Source organism: Nilaparvata lugens, chromosome X, assembly GCF_014356525.2.
Source record: "Nilaparvata lugens isolate BPH chromosome X, ASM1435652v1, whole genome shotgun sequence".
Lineage (NCBI taxonomy): Eukaryota > Metazoa > Arthropoda > Insecta > Hemiptera > Delphacidae > Nilaparvata > Nilaparvata lugens.
In genome coordinates this window covers 87,468,214-87,481,737 of record NC_052518.1, presented here as the reverse complement: position 1 = coordinate 87,481,737, position 13,524 = coordinate 87,468,214, and the positions used below count along the sequence as shown (strand labels likewise).

The following is a 13,524-nucleotide window of genomic DNA, read 5'->3' as shown; positions in this document are numbered from 1 at the left end:
ATTCAACCTCCACGCACATACGTCCATTAAAATCACATTAGTGCATACGTGGGGTGCTACTGACACCCCACCCCATTTTTGTAATTGTATTCAAATTGATTGTTTGTATACACATCAGAATTATTTGTTATGAAATTTTTAAAGTATTCTTGCTAATGGGGTTATTGAGAAATTTTCATTTCAATTGATATGGGTATTATTTTATATGTTTTTGTAGATGAGATTTTGTGGGAAAGAAAAAAGCAGATTTGAAGATAAAAAATATTTATATTTCATTGACAGTAAAAAAATTAATAATAATGATTTTGTTCAATTCAAATTTGAGGTATTTATTGTTGTATTTTAATTTCAATGAGCATTTGGCTATTATTGATATTACACATTCACCTTATTTCCTGTCCATACTATTCATCATCATTTGAGGAAACTTCAGGGCTTTGTCTGTTCTCCAAACATTTTTCACAAATATTTTTCATATGGTTCAAGCACATGAAAGGTTGGCAAATGGTGCATGAGAATCTTGTTTTTGTCCAATTTCCTGGGGCACACAATACATCTTCCAAAAGTACGAGGAGTAGCAGAAGTGGATGGTTGTGCTGGTTCAATCCTGGCTGCCTTTGCTGCTCTTCTTCTCATTTCTGTAGGTAGATTCTTGTTGAGTGCTCTTTGCTTGATGTGTGGATCCATTAGAGAAAGAGACATATCTCGAAGAAATTTCATCCTACTCAGTAGATCATGTCCATTATTGTTAGCTGTGTATATGATGAGTGAATTTATCCCAGCAATGTCAATCATTCTGAAAAACGCAACTAAGGCCCATTGTTTGCACTTCCGAGCAACACTGTAGTTGTACACAGTTTATCAAAACTGTTATTATTTCAGGCTTCAAATGATCTTTAGTCAAATCAATGCTGCTTGACTCTTGGTGTATACATTCTTGTTCTTTTTGGGAATATAAGATAAAAGTGTCATATTATCTTTATATGCAAACATTGTACTCTTCTCAGGTCTTTGACTTACATTGGTGAGCTCTTTTGGTATTTGTGGTTTGTTCTTCCGTAGTGTACCCACAAAACTCAATTTTCTCTGCAGAAGATCTTCAGTCAATTGTATAGAACTGAACCAATTGTCAGTGGTTAAATTTCTTCCAATTCCAATAATAGGCTCAATCAATCTCAGAACAACATCTCTTGCAGAATTGGAAAACTTGTAGGGTCCATCAGGCTGCTTACCAGCATAAAGCTCCATATTGAGTGTGTACCACATCACGAAGAGTTTGTATTTTCAAACCATATTTAGCTGGCTTGCTAGGAATGTATTGTTTGAAGTGACATATTCCCCTAAAATCTGCAAGCTGCTCATCAATAGTACAATATTCAGATATGGAATAAGCATTTTGGCAATTAACTATGAACTTTGTAAAAATATCTCTAACTGGAGCCAACTTATCCTGTGCCTTCCACAAATCACGATCGTTTATGTCATCAAATCTCAAGCATCGCATAATAAATAAAAATCTGTTCAAAGACATTGCAGTAGAAAATATTTGTATATGCTCCCAGAGATCCTTTAGGTTCTGTTTGCCACAACGGAATGATCCGGCAAAGAGAAGTTACCAATTGCTGCACGTATTCCAGTATCATCTGTTGGTCTACAAAATCTTTTATTCACATAATTGGGCTGCACTCTCATTATATAGATATTTGTACAGTTAGAGATCAGTTTGATCAAAACATCATCAAGTAGCAAATTAAAACAGTCAATTGGTGTTTTGGCATCCTAGAAACGCGTTTTTGGCCAGCTGACTCAGTAAAAATATTGTGTCTTCTGGTTCGAACATTTCTATGTTATGGAAATTTACACGATTTAGTTATTTTGTCCTTACCTATCATGAAATCATCTTTTTCATTATTCAGTTCATCAACACTATCATCTTCACTATTGGACTCTTCAGATTCCTGTTATGCACTGGTTCTGGTTCATCTTGTAAATTGATTTCTTCTTCCTGGTGGCCTTCATCATATGGAGAATCAGCAATTCCATCACTATCATTGTCATTATCATCATCATTTAATAAATTATACAGTTGCTGTGAATTTAAACTGTTAATGTCCATTGTTTTTTTTTAAGAAAACACTGAATTTGTTATTGGAAAAAGAAAACTTGAAATAAACTATTTTTAAAAATATATTACATAACGTATTACATATACGTGGGGTGCTGGTAGCACCCTGGTAGCACAATTGCCGAATAAAGACAAGACACTGTGCAACTAAATACTGGAATGTGACTATTCACAAAGAAGGACCTTCAGTCGAGAGGTATTGGCTGGCTGAGCAGTGCAGCCAACCTCTAAACCATAATTTCTCTCATATTTCAGAACTGGGGTGCTTTGAGCACCCCACGTATGTGCGTGAAGGTATTAGCATTTGAATAAATGCATTCTCTATTTAATTCCATCTGTAACTGGTTGGCCGCTATGGCTTCGTATTATATGAGCACTGCTATCCAGAGATTGTCAGTTTGGTGTAAGGGTGAGCATTCCTGACTAGCAATTGGGAGGTACCGAGTTCGATTCCCGGGCTGGCAACTAATTTTTGGATAATAGTTCTCATCGAATTTCCATCTAGCTGTTAGCCCTGTTGTCAATGTCTGCAGTAGCAGAGGTCTTCGGGGTGATTTGCAGCATTTATTTAGGATTTTCGTTCAATAATAATTATATATTAATTAGCATTTGAATAAATGCATTCTCTTTTTAATTCCATCTGTAACTGGTTGGCCGCTATGGCTTCGTATAAAATGAGCGCTGCTATCCAGAGATTTGTCAGTTTGGTGTAAGGGTAAGCGTTCCTGACTAGCAATTGGGAGGTACCGGGTTCGATTCCCGGGCTGGCAACTAATTTTTGGATAGTAGTTCTCATCGAATTTCCATCTAGCTGTTAGCCCTGTTGTCAATGTCTGCAGTAGCAGAGGTCTTCGGGGTGATTGCAGCAATCATTTAGGATTTTCGTTCAATAATAATTATATGTTAATTAGTATTTGAATAAATGCATTCTCTATTTAATTCCATCTGTAAAATAAATTCTCATTACTTCCTGTAAGCTTAGCATTGTTCATTTGTTTCCAGTAATAATAGCCAAAGATGAAGAAAATATTTGAAAAATAACTGTTTCATCTCTATTTATTCAATCAATTGTCTTTCAAAATTCACACGAAAGGCAAAGATTATTAAGATGTATAGGTATAGAATTGCTGAAATTTAAGAAAGATATTATACAATAGAACAATAGAGACAATCAATTTATTGGCTTTCGAATTTATCCACATGAAAAGTGACGTTTTTGAAGCATCCTCTAAGCGGAAAAAATATTTCATAGGTTTCATCTGATAATTTTCTTACGACTTCATAAGGACCTGAATATCTTTTGACCAATTTCCTAGACTGTCCTTGCTTGACGTCAGGGTCGTAGACCATAACTAAATCTCCTAGTTGAAATACACAATCTATTCTGTTCTTGTCATAATAGAATTTTTTTTCTTCTGAGCGTCTGATAAGATAAATGAAATCTGTTCTCTTATTGCCTGGATATTCATTAGCCTAGTTTCGAAATTTGATGCTTTCTGAACATATTGACCTTCACTATGATCAGGGTTGAATTTCAAATCAATAGGGATGTAAGCTTCAAAACCATCCAATAAGAAGAAAGGCGAATATTTCAATGAACATTGTTTCGAATTGTTGTAGGCGAACAATACTTTGGGTAGCATTTCCACCCACAGTTTCCTGTGATCAGATACATAAGATGTTAACATATCTTGTATTGTTCGGTTCGCTCTCTCGGCTAATCCTTGGTTTTGATGATGACTTGAAGATCCTAATACATGTTTTTTCCCAACTCAGTCATAAGAGATTCAACTTTCTTATTGACGAAATGTGTACCTCTATCAGATCGTATTTCTTTTGTAACGCCAAATCGGTATATCACTTTCCTTAAGCATTTAATGGTATTATTAGCATCCGCTTGTCTACAAGGTCCAGCCAAAATGTAGCGAGTTGTCAAGTCTACCACAATTAGAATGTATGAAAAGCCCATTGAGCTCTCCAACGGTCCTATGTAATCAACCATGATGCTGGAAAAGGGTTGTACAGGTCAATTTAAAGGAAATAAAAATCCTTGTGGTTTTGTATTGGGAACTTCTCTCTCTTGGCAGTGTTTACATGATTCAACGTAGTTTTCTACACTGTCATACATGTTTTCCCAATAATATCTGGATGATATTTTCTCGTACGTTTTATAAATGCCTGTATTACTACCGGTTAAGGGGTCATCGTGAAACATTTGAAGTACCTGTTTGATCAAGAATCGGAGTATAACAAGTTTTTATTCATTATGATGCCCATTGAATTTTTTCAGATAAAAAAATTCCTTTCTGAGTTGTATATTTTCTTGATTTTCGAGCTATGATTTTATCGCTAAGGTCTGGATTTTCTATCGCGTCATATATTTTTCTTATGTTTTCATCGTCCTTTTCTAATGATTTAATGTTAGACTCTTGTATATGTAAAATATTGAAATTCTCATCATTTGTCAGATCACTTATATTTTTTTGAAGAGGATATCTACTGAGAGCGTCCGGGACATGCATTTGAGCTCCTGGTTTATATTTCAAATCAAATGTGAACTCTGTTAGTTTCATTAATAATTTACTCACTCTATTACTTGGATTTCTCCATGTTTTATAAAATTGAAGGCTAGCATGGTCTGTGTAGATCGTGAATAATCGTGCTATCAAATATTGTCGGAAATAATTAACACAATACACGATTGATAGCAACTCAATTTCTCGGACTGCCCAATTTTCCTCATTTCAAGTTAGTTTTCTAGAAACAAAAGCTACCGGATGTAATTTTCCTTCATCATCTGGCTGCGAAATCGCACCTCCAATTCCCACTCGTGAAGCATCGCAATATAATACCACCTCTTTATCATTACAAAAGTGCTGAAGTACAGGTTGTGACAAAAGTTTGCTCTTTATTTCCGCGAACGCTTTCTGCTGATCTTCTTCCCATGTTATTGATGCTTTACTCTTATTATCTTTCGATATCAGGTTTGTCAACGGTTTCGCGATAGTGGCATAGTTATGAATGAATTCTCTATAGAAACCACTGAGATCTAAGAATGCTCTTATATCTTCTACAGTTTTTGGAATAGGATACTGTTCAATAGCTTCTAAGTTTTCAGATTTTGGCTGTATTCCCTCTTTCGAAACGTTATGACCAAGTACTTTGATTTTTCGATAGAAGAAATGTCATTTAGCTGGATTCAACTTCAAGCCTACGTCTTGTAACCTTTTAAAAGTTTTTCAAGCTGTTGATATTGCTTATCAAATGATTCTCCATAACTCATGATATCATCGAAGTAGATCAAAACTCCTCTATACAATAAATCATTGAATACTTGGTAGATTGCTCTTGAAATGCATTTGGGGATGCTCTAAGGCCAAAGGGCAGTCTTGTCAATGTATATAAACCCTTATGAGTTGCAAAGGCTACATATTTTCTGCAATCTTCGTGTAGTGGTTGTTGGAAAAATGCTTGCCTGATGTCAAGGGTGGAATAGAACTCAGAGTTTTCAAGAGAATCAAGAGATAAAATTGTTTGAATAAGGGGTGGAGGATACTTATCAGGTAATATTTCCTCATTCACAGATTTGTAATCTACGACTAATCTAAGTCTACCATCTTTTTTTGTGACTAGGAATGCAGGAGATGAATAGTAGCTTTGCGTTTCAACAACGATACCAGCTTTTATCAACAGTTCAATTTGTCTATCAATTTCCGCTCTCTGTGCCACAGGTAATCTGTAAGGTGACTTAGCAATGGGCGTGTAATCTGTTAATTTTAATTTGTATTCCTGTAATTTTGCCTCTTCAAAATCAATTTCGTTAGTTGAAAAAAGATGTTTGTATTTGCTGATGTGCTGTTTTGCTCTTAATTCTTGTTCTGACGTGAGGTCTTTATCATTGTCTATCATTCCAGAACCTCCATCATCAAATAAGACAGAATCAACAGATAATAAAGTTTCTTCCTGGCCACTCACTTCTCCCTCTATTTCTCCAATTACAGATTGACAAAGCAGTCTTACGTCTTGTTCTCCTGTATTGAAAATTCTTATTTCTTTGATCTCTCCAATTTCACAATCTTTTCTGTCCCAAAGCACATGCAATTTTTTGTTCTGTATTAATGATTCATTAGGGGTGAAAGAAAATACTCTATTCACTTGATTGGTCAGAATCATTTTCACATTGACATCTCTTTAGGCTGGTATTATAGTTTCAAAAGCGCATTTAACTACATTTTCTGAACTATCTACTACTTTTTACTTTCCTTGCCCTATTACTATAGATAAGGAAAGTATTGCTTTCCAAAAAAAAATTAAGGTACCCTAATTTCAAGTTTCCATACGTTTCAAGGTCCCTTGAGTCCAAAAACATGATTTTTGGGTGTTGGTCTGTGTGTGTGTGTGTGTGTGTGTGTGTGTGTGTGTGTGTGTGTGTGTGTGTGTGTGTGTGTGTGTATGTGTGTATGTCTGTGAACACGATAACTCCATTCCTAATCAACCTATTGACTTGAAATTTTAAACTTAAGGTCCTTATATCATGAGGATCCACCAATAAGAAATTCAATAAAATTGAATTCAAAATGGCAGAAAGAATGGCGGCCATGTTTTTCACGGTTTTCTCGAAAACGGCTTTAACGATTCCCTTCAAATTTATACCATGGATATGCTATTCATAAGCTCTATCAACTGACATGAGTCTCATTTCTGGGAAAATTGCAGGAGCTCCGTAATATTCTTGGGAAAAATGGCGGATAATCACTAAAAAACCATGTTTTTCACGATTTTCTCAAAAATGACTTGACCAATTTTTCTCAAATTCATATCCTGTATAGTTATTTATCAGATCTATCAACTGACATGGGTCTCCTTCCTGGGAAACTAATGGGGGGTCCACCCCATCCTTGAGAAATGGACTTTGTAACCTCCTTCTCGTGCATGAGGTAGGTAGGTAGAACACATAGTCAAGATATTTCATCTGTAGAACAGCTGTTTTGACGACTTTAAAAAAAATCATCGAATTTCAAAATTTACACAAAGGAAAAAGTACTCTGAAAACAATTATATATACACATATACAGAAGTCTGATCGTAGTTTCAAATATGTTGCCGCCAATCGTCATTATGTTATTCCCCTAGATTATCCTCGTTTAAGAATGGTGCTAACAGTTCAATGAGCAAGGAAAGTTGTGTGAGTGTACCACACCAGATTCTTTTCTAAGACTTCTTCCATGAGAATTTCGTATTTTATTCAACGAACAAATCCAGTCTTCGACCATATTTAAATCAATTTATACAACTATTATCATTCATTGAAATTGTTCTACCATCAAAGTCTATTTGCGCACTATAATCTAATAAAAACGAATTTCCTAACAAGATATCACATTGTATTTGTTTTGTCAATAGTAAGTTAATCTTGATTTTTTTCCAAGTATTTGTATTTCGCTCGAAATCGAACCTAGAATAGGATGTAAGGAGCCATTAGCCGCTGATAAAATAATGTCAGTAACTTATGTTTCCAATTTCTTTAATTCATCATTATTGAATACACCTTTGCGAGCTATATTGACATTTGAGCCTGTATCGATGGTGATATTGGTGATCAATTTACCATGGGCAGAAAGTGCTGAGGCTCCGCTCATTAGTCAATGATCCATTCATTTGCAACTCATGCTGAATCTGTGTCTCTGAGCATAACTTTTCGGATTCATCATTGTTCTCTTTACATCTGCAATTCAATCGATCACTTTTATAGTTTTGATTTTTTTTTTTTAAATTCAATTACTCTGTCTTGTTCTTATTTTACTCGTATAGAAGAAATATTGAATGTGGGTTCGTTATTATCGATATTATCACGGGAATTTGGATGAGATGTTAGTTCATACTCGTGTGTTTCAATTTTCTTAACAACGGATCCGGATCCCAAGTTTGAGTCCGATTCATATAAGCTCGGGATCCTGTTCTCGCGTTTCTGTCAAATAGAAACAATCGTCAGTCCAGTGGTTATTACGTCTACAATATTTGCAAAATCTAGTCCTGCGATTTTCATTACCGTCATTCCTATTTCTATTTCTATTTCTCTCATTACTTCGATCTGTTTGTCTGTTGAATTGAATCCCGCTATTGTCATAATTCTTCTGTGTTGACTCGGCACTTTCTCTGTCACTTCTATCAACGTTGGGACTCCTATTGAATTGGCCTTGAAGATTTTTTTCATGCAGCTCACTTGAAACTAATCTTCGATTTTTGTTTCCGTAATTGTTCCTAGAATTTCAATTCTGGAACTGGCCTACACTTTCACTTATATTTGTTACAACGGTACTGAGATGGTCTAATTTTCTTTCTAATGTTTCTACACTGATTCTTTGAACAAGCTCATCGAATTTGATTTCACTGTTAATACCTAATCTCTCATCTATTAGGATGCGGGATCTTTCATATTTTGTCAAACAAAATATGTCTTGTTCAGCTACGTGCTGAAGTGCACCTACATCTAAACCTCTCAACACGTATCGCACGACCTGACTCTAGTTTATGACATAGCTTCATTATATCAGCTGAATATTCAGTGTATGACTCTGTCTGTACTTTGGCTCTATTCTCCAACTTGCCTTGTGGACTCTTCGTGAACAGCGTCCGCTAGTTTAATTTTAGGTGACCTACTGCTTCATCGAAAGTCAAGTTGGGATACTTTCTCGCAGAATTATCGAAAATAGTCAATGCTGTTCTCTTTAGGTACAAGGTTAGGGCAAATACACGATTTTGTCTTCCTCGTCTCATTCATTTATTTTGGCTGCTCTAGTGAATATTTCCAACCATTCGTTGAAGTCTTCACCCTTTGAGCCACCATATATTCCATGGTCTGCTATCATTCCTAGCCATTTTATTTTTAGTTTTAATATCTGTTGGCCTATCCGGAGTAACTGTATCGTAGTAAACTTCTTCTTGTTTTCTCCCTGTTTTGAGCAACTGACTCAGAGCTTCTTTAGCCCCTGAATCGTGCTTCGTGTAAACGCTAACCTTTTTTGCCAGATTCACTGCACATCTCAAATATTCTATGTTGACATTTTGAGGGATATGGATTCCTACTTTCTGACAAAGCTCCAACAATACGGATTTCAGTATTAAAATCTAAATTCTAAATTTTTCTCCTGCAATGATATTGGTAAATTTAGTAGATAACTTTCGAAATCATTAGTTGAAGAAGTATTAGAATCATTAGTTCATTGTAAAATAATATCATGACCCTGAAAACTCTACGAATGGGGAACATAATACATATACTATGAATTGGATAAACAACCTGGAATAAATAATTATATTAAATATTTTAGAAGGGGAATCTTGTACAGTATAAGCTCTTTCTTATGAGTACGGCGCCCAATACCATGTAATGGGGTATTTAAAATATTGGAATATATTGAGGTAATAATTATTGGTAATTGGGGTTATATCAGGTATAGTATTGAGCTAGTATTATAGGGTTCTGAGAACAACCGTAGACATTATATGGTAACAATTTATAATGGGGGAATCGCTTGGCTTGCGAGAGGTTAAATTGATCTAACTCTATAACTCATGAGAAAGGGACTATATTTTAAAAGGATAAACAAAAACAGATTATATATTGGAGAACTAAGAAATTGATTCAATGAAATTGTAACTCAAAATGAAACTGGAAACTCAAATAAAATAATTTCAAGAAAACTTTTATAAACAAACAGGAGAATAATTACAGGAGTTGCCATCAATAAAAAAATATGAATAATATAAAATAATAATGGAATTCATAATATTAGCAACTCACTGAACCAGGTGTCTCAGAACAGAGGGGTAGAGCCGGGCCCGATTATATGCTGTAGATAGTTCCAGGTCCCGTCCTCGTAACAGATTGCCAAGAGGCATACATTTTCCAGACCAATTTTACTTGACATGAATTTTCACCGTCGTTGACTCTTTTAATTTTTAAACAAAGGATGCTCTCGAATTGTGAAAATTTATGTTCAAATAATCGGCTACATTACAATAGCCATAGCTGAATTTCAACCAAATTCAAATGCCGACCCGGGAAATTGAGTTTTCATTGGAAATCTTAGGTTTTCCCAAATGTGAACAATTCTCAGCCAAACTATAAGATCGCTGTGAAAACTGAACAACAAATCTGTTGCATTCTACACTGGAAGCTACGGGAAAACCTTCAGACCTTCCAAATCCCCCCCCTTCCGACTACTTTTTACAATAAAAAAAGAATTCTCATCATTTCTGAGAGACTCCCTAGCTTTTTCAGATATGTCATCTACTTGGTTTCATAATTCTTTATTCAGTTCTCTTGAATTTGTATTTTTTAAATTTGATACAGATGAAATTAAATTGAGAATGCAATTATCCAAATGCTAATTAATATATAATTATTATTCAACAAAAATCCCAAATAAATGCTGCAAATCACCCCGAAGACCTCTGCTACTGCAGACATTGACAACAGGGTTAACAGCTAGATGGAGATTCGATGAGAACTACTATCCAAAAATTAGTTGCCAGCCCGGGAATCGAACCCGGTACCTTCCAATTGCCAGTCAGGAATGCTTACCCTTATCTATACATATGGAATTAAATAGAGAATGCATTTATTCAAATGCTAATTAATATATAATTATTATTTAACGAAAATCCCAAATATTTTTTTAATAATAGTTCTCACTCTACCACTTAAACACGTCGTTAGCGAACAATAAAATACAAAATATGCAGAGATAACAAAAAAAATGATAATAAAATGTGATAAATATGAGAGATCAATATTGAATAATAAAAGTATTATAGAAAATAAGTCTTTTCCAATAAACTCAATCACTTCACTGCTGAAAGAAAAAGCAAAAAATAAATTGAAACAAAATGAAAGACAATGAAGCTACTAAAGAGAATTAATACAGTAAGAATTGGAATCAAAGATGAAATTTGTTTATTTTATGAATAGTGGATATGGATATGAGGAATAAGAACCTGTGTAGGCCTAACAGTATTCATTACCTGGGAAAGAGAATAAAGAAAAGTGGGGAAAATCAGATAGCAAATAAGAAGATTTTCAAATAGGAAAAATTTTGAAAAGAAAGAGGATAAGATGTAGCTACCTAATCAATACATATTTTTGAGAATTGTGATAGATGCAGAATTGCAATGCAATACGTTTTGCAGAATAAAATGTTTTATAGACAAGGAAAAAAACTGCGAAAATAATAGAAATTTGAAAGACAAGCACACACCATACATTCAACATTCACACTCGGGAGCATCCTATGAGGATACTGATGAATTTAATGAAAGCAAGATGAAGCCCCGTCTACCGACTCAAACAAGCCAACCGCCACCCAACAGCCAACACAGCCACTCCTACTTTGTGCAGCCAACCAACAACTGCACGCGCGAACCGAGCCCCACCACCCAACAACTTAATATTGTCTGGCAATGCATTCCACAATCTAACTGCCTTCACCAAAAATGATCTATTGTAAATCACTGTCCTGTGTTGTGATGTAACCAGAGAAGTGGCATGATTCCGGGTTCTCATCGTGCTAATTTGTGCTAGGTGAACAAATTTACAAAAAATATAAGATGGCAGCTTATTTTAAAGAACCTTATTTGTCAAAATTATTACATGGAAATCTCTTGAAACACTCAACCTCAAGACTGAAGCATGATCATAGAAAGAAGAAACATGGTCGAATCGCCTCAGGCCATTCACAAATCTCAGACAATAGTTTTGAGCTCTTTGCAGCTTAGTGGCAAGATCCACACTTAAATCACCATATGCCACATCAGCATAAGAGAAGTGAGGGAAAATTGATGTTTTCACCAGCATGAGCTTCATATTCAGTGGGATGCCGTTGCCAACCCTCTTCATACTCTGAACGCCAGCAAAAACCTTCCTACAAACTGACTGCACCTGCTCATTCCACTTTAATGATCTATCAATGATGAGACCCAAATTACCCACAGAGGTACTGTATGGAAGCTGGTGATGATTCACAATGACTTTAGGGATAGCAGAAACATCAAGTTGTCGCCAAATCTGTGGATGACAAATCAATATTGATTTTGTCTTAACCACATTCAGACACAATCCATGCTTCCTGATGTAATCACTGACCGCAGCCACATCCCTGTTGATATTCTCTACAGCCACATCAATATTATTTGGCTTAAAGCTGTAATATACCTGAAGATCATCCGCAAACAGGTGGAAGCTACAATGAGTGAATACTTTACTGAGATCGTTGATAAATAATGAGAACAGAAGAGGACCTAAGATAGATCCTTGTGGTACTCCTCTAGAAATAGGTTTCCAGGCTGAAAAACTGTTATTGTATATGATACATTGCTGTCTAGAAACCAAGTAAGATTCAAACCAGGACATAGAATGATCAGAGAAGCCTATTTCCTTTAGTTTAAGCAGCAGTAGTGGATGATAAACACAATCAAAGGCTTTGGAGAGGTCAAACATAACTAATATGGTTGCCTTGAAATCATTCATAGCCAGACGGATGGAGTCGGTGACATGAACCAGAGCAGTAGTAGTGCTGTGATTTGAGCGGAAGCCAGATTGCCAGAGAGCGGAAGCTCAGTGGCAGAGGTCTTCGGGGTGATTTGCAGCATTTATTTGGGATTTTTGTTAAATAATAATTATATAGGCCTATTAATCAGCATTTGAATAAATGCATTCTCTATTTAATTCCATCTGTAACTGGTTGGCCGCTGTGGCTTCGTATATAATGAGCGCTGCTATCCAGAGATTGTCGGTTTGGTGTAAGGGTAAGCATTCCTGACTAGCAATTGGGAGGTACCGGGTTCCCGGGCTGGCAACTAATTTTTGGATAGTAGTTCTCATCGAATTTCCATCTAGCTGTTAGCCCTGTTGTCAATGTCTGCAGTAGCGGAGGTCTTCGGGGTGATTAGCAGCATTTATTTAGGATTTTCCTTTAATAATAATTATATTTTAAATTTGAATTTCACCACCCACTTATCTTTCTGAAAAAAATTCACACAGGTCAAAAATTTTATTTTTTCTGCTCGAAATGTCTCGACATTGACAAACATAATCTAAAAAATAACTATAGGTAGGATGAAATTGATTCAGATACCAATAGAAAGCAGATATTTTTATATAAAAGTGTTACACATAACGACGCCCCATGATTCTGAGAGGTGTGAAATTCAATAGAAAAACAAATTTTCGCAATGTTTCCAATTTCATAAAAATAGTTGAATTTCTTTCTACCTTTATTTTTTCTTCAAACTAAGTTCCGGCTGCACAAAATACGGTTTAATTTTAGTCGTGATTAATTCCACGAGAACCAATCAGAGAAGCCATCTTTTCAAAAACGCCATCTCTGGATGGTTCTCGT

General features: G+C 35.4%; 1 protein-coding gene across 3 annotated transcripts in view; it reads left to right on the top strand.

The window, feature by feature from the left end:
- The window catches only part of LOC111064557, a 595,337-nt gene that overhangs the window by 470,984 nt on the left and 110,829 nt on the right, over nt 1-13,524 (top strand). The window lies entirely within an intron of this gene.